The sequence below is a fragment of the Diadema antillarum genome, unplaced genomic scaffold (genome assembly GCF_040938485.1).
Source record: "Diadema antillarum isolate AM-2024a unplaced genomic scaffold, OU_Dant_1.0 seq00000338_RagTag, whole genome shotgun sequence".
Lineage (NCBI taxonomy): Eukaryota > Metazoa > Echinodermata > Echinoidea > Diadematoida > Diadematidae > Diadema > Diadema antillarum.
In genome coordinates, this window is record NW_027271351.1 from 1,226,157 (window position 1) to 1,230,998 (window position 4,842).

Consider the following 4,842-nt stretch of genomic DNA (forward strand, 5'->3'; position numbering starts at 1 on the left):
GCACATCGTTGACATTATCACCAGCCAGTCTATCTCCGATTCTCTGAGTGTTATGGTAAACGTCACAACATTCCGAAACATTCCAGTGTACTGAGTATACGATACTAGTACTCCTCTCATGCGTACGTTATGTTTACCTACTTCCACTGGTAGCACAACGGGGTTAGATGAGCGCAGCAGGTGAGCTCACATCCCTGACCTGGATGAGCATGACTGCGACTACAGTACATTTATGTATTCAGTACTCTGAAAACAGTATTATACGTCTCCCTGCATGGCTGGATGAGCGTGACTCCCTTTTTACCGCAGAACACAACAACCATTATCACACATAGCGGCGACTTGGCATGGCGTGGTATACCCAAGAAGGTACTCGGCAAAGCTTTGCCTAGTACCAAGGAAATTCCTCCTTGCTTGCATGGGTATGCTTGTCTCAGAAATACATGATTCAGCGAGTGCACAATGCGCGAGGCACACAGGTCACGATTATCTGCGGTATATAAACGAACCTAATTATATATATAAATATAAACGGACATAATTTTCAGACTAATTGCCAAAAATATGCACGCATAGATTACACGTCAGCTTTTTAAGGAAGCTTGCAAGCAAGCGCTGATACCAGCGATCGAGGTATAGAAGACAATAAAATTCGACTCATATTCAAAGGAGAGGGAATATATATATACGAGATCCAAGATCTCAACAGATTTCTTGATAAATTTCTCAACATACCAACACGAGCTAGGCCTAACATGCCCCTCGACTTTGTCTAGCATTTACAGCACAATTGAGAAAATGAGCACTGAATTAGTTAACCGTGCACCTCGAAGCAGTCTTTGCATTTCATGATATCATAATAGTATGTGTAGTATGTTTGAAATGATTGTAGATTTAGGCCTATATTGACAGTACAATATATCTTATCATGATGTAGCAAAAGGCATGCATAGCATAGTTCACAATATCATGTCATTTTTCGTTGGGCATGATCTTGATGCATGCGGGATCGGCTCCCTGTAATGTATAATTATAGGGGGGAAAAAAAGCCCAAACAAATAAACAAAAAAGTGAACCCAACCAATCGACCTATTTTCCTCTCATAATGCAAAATCAGTTCAAGTCTATATTTGTTATGAGTTATTGTTTGTCATTTCTGTACCTGTACATTAAAGTTGTCTCATAAACTTTAAATGCTGCAAAATTTTGTAAAACATCACTTATCATTTTTTACTGAGAATGCATAAATAGAGTCCCTCCTGGAATGTGGAAGCAAACAAACCAAAAACAAACAGCATCGAAACCCCCAAAGCACTTTTCTTCCTGAAGACAAGAGAATAAACGAGACGGGGGTGAGGGGGAAAAGGACGGGGTGTCAGGGGGAAATCATGATGAGATGAAAGGGAAATTTGCTCTTTTGCACGTTTCGGCACATGCCTCTGTTAAAGGGATCGTACAGTTTTGGTTATGGGACCTAATTTCAGGTTTTCTAACATTTTTTGGTGAAATAATGAGAAACCTCTTACGAAATATGAAAGAGCATGAAATTCTATGGGGAATTCAACGTTTATTTGATGAAAATTGGAATTGAAATGGCTGAGATATCCCCCCCCCCCAAAAAAAAGAGCCATTCTAATAAAGTGTGGGACCCACACTTCATTCATACGATCGCTTTGTTTTACTTTGTTTTTGGATGTTTCAGTCATTCCAAACCCTATTTTCATCAAATACAATGTAATCGGCTTTGACTCAAATTCCTCTTAAAATGGCATGCTCTGTACTACATCATAAATGTTTTCTTGGTATCTCGCAAAAAGTTAAAAGCCAAATTCTCATCTCCACCAATACTTTATATACCATCCCTTTAAAGGTTGCACCCCTCATCATCAACGTATTCTATCGGATGATGATGTATACAGATCGAGTTCCCTTATATAGTCGAATGTTCCATTGGTCTCCCCACTGAGTGAAAGTGAAATAACATTCTCGCTGTTATAATAGCGCATCTTCTGGAGTGGTATTTGCAAGATCATTCCACAGCATGCAAAAAAAAAAAAAAAAAAAAAAATCTTTTGCGTCGTGAAGTATTCTCAAGTGCATTACTCTCACCGAGGCGTGAGATAGGCCTAAGTGATGTAATATTATACTCGGTTAAAATTACAAGCATTGCTCTCCAATATTCACTGAAAGAAAGTACAAAATTCGCCGTATGAAAGTACCACGGTTGTAGCATGTTAATCTATTCGATTCTGCAAATGCACAAGACCACCTATTTGATTTAGCTTCTTAGAAACTTTCATTTAGGAGTCCCTATTGATATCAGATATAACTATACAAAAGTTGCAGAGAATACAAAACTCTGCCGCTAGATTGGTTACTCGTGTTCGACTCCATGAACATGTATACAAGTCCAATCTTAAGACAACTATACATTGGCTACCAGTAAAGCAACGGACTGATTTCAAGATGGCATTTATGTGTTTGCAAAAACGAGGTCCTACTTGCCTGCAACAGCTGATAACAAAATATCGTCCAGCAAGAAATCTTCGCTCTCAGTCCAAATACTTCTGTTGAACACCCCAATATCAACATGGTTTTACGGTGCAAGATCTTTTCAACTGGCAGCAGAGTATATGGAACAAAATACCCATGTATCTCAAGCAAACTGACAACGGGTAGATGATTTCAAGCGTTATTCAAAAACACATCTTTTTAACATATCCGTGGACTAGGCTTAACACTGCTTTCGCAGCTCTGTCACATTTCGGATTGTTTTGTCTCCTCCCCCCCCCCCCCCCCCCCCCTCCCTCTCTCTCTCTCTCTCTCTCTTATGTCCAATTTCCCAATTTCTATTAGTTCCCTCAATGTACATAGAGACATTAATCTATTTTTTTTTGGTGATATGCGCTATACAAATACAGTTTATAATTATGTTATCATAATTATATATAATTATACATAAAAACAGTATATTCGAGAGGGGGAGGGGGTGAATATTGTCAATATGAAGAATTTGGTTGCAAAATAGGTTAAGAGCCATATTTACACATTAAAAGTATGTCCATTATCAGCTGAGCAAAATAAAACCTTTGTGATACCTCACTCGTTATATAACAAGAATATTCTTAAACTTATAATTAAGAATGTCCAATATTTTCTTATAATTTTCATTGTCTTTTTAGCAACTTTAATCGCAAATTTTTAACATCAACAAGAATGCAGTTAAGTCATTTTGTGATTCAACTCTTCACATGTCGCACATCTCATAATGTCGATATCTTCCATATACGTACAGTATACACTCCCTTCAAAGAGGTTATTGATGTAACGAGTTTATAATGGCTCCCTGAAACTAAATAGATTACAGAGTGCTGACAGAACAGTGCCCTCTTCCGTCTATAGTGCGCAGTGTATATTTATCTATAAATACGCAAATAGTAAATGTATCCATTTTACGCTTTGTCAGGAAAGTGAATGAGTCAAACCTTGATGAAGTCAGCAACGAAAAAAAAAATGAACTGACAACTGATAAGATCGTGAAAGTCTGTAGGGAAATGGTTGTCATGACCTTGGTGTATAACCTGCACGTATATGACTCCTGCAATTGACGTATTTACCGATGTAATATTGTGATACAGAATCACTAAATTTTTATACACACAATGAAGTATTCAATCTTTTGTACCAGCTGATAAGTTTCTACTTCATTGTCATGTTTATCCTATTGTTGTGATCGAAGAAACTCGAATCCACCCTGTTTTTATGATGACTTTAAAATAAGTCAAGGTAAAGTTGTTGTTGTTGTTGTTGTTGTTGTTGTTTTAAAGAAGAAAGAGAAAGAGAAAGGTAAAGTCCAATAAAACAGAACAGTAAAAGTTTCATCCAAACTTGGAGAACACATTCTAAACAGCTACGGAATTTTAAAATTTTGCATGTAAAATGTGTTTTTGTGAATCAGTGCTTGGTCCTGGATACACATAGGGCCTTGATACCGGCAAAGATGCCACCGACCTATAATTTTCCCGATGGTCCTTACAGACAGGAAAATATCTCTTCTTGTCAACAACTGACCAATCATAAACCTTCTCCCCTTTATACATAAATCACTATTGCTATAAGATCGTTACAACTGGGTCCCATGGAAGATCAACTCTGTCCAGCTGAATATTGACTATCCAGCCATCTTCTCAGATGGAAAATGAAACAAAATAAATGGATAAACAAAGGAACGAACGAACGAACGAACAAACAAACAAACAAACAAGCAAACTCTATATTGTGTAAATCAGTGTTAAGGGAATATGATTTCTTCTTCTTGAATGTACGTAGTAAAGGTAATTAATAAAGATTTGTGAAGCAAATAGGCGACTCAATGTCATCACCTCTTCCTCTCATCCACGTTGCTTATAATCAGGACCGTGAGGCCGTCATCAGCAGTTCCGAGAAAACGTGTGAAACTTATATATTCTAGAAGTTTTTTTTGCCCGAGTTTGTCTGATTTTTGATGCAACTGTTTTTATGTTTCTGAGGAATTTGTTAATCAAAATCAACTTAGATTGGAGTTTGGTAGAGGTCCGTCAATTAAGTTTGAATATTTGCTCCTTGATGCTGATCAAATCAAATGCTTCACATGAAAACAATAGATTCCATAAGTAAAGTTATAATGTGCATTTTGTGAATTAATTTTCACTCGATAGACTTCGGTACCAGCGGGTTCATGGTATTGTTGGGTTAAACTTCAAATGCCGCGGTACGGTACACACAGTACAGTACAAATCAATAGACCGCGCGGATAAAAATCTTGCATGTATGATCGATGAAGCGAATCTTGCGCTTGTACAC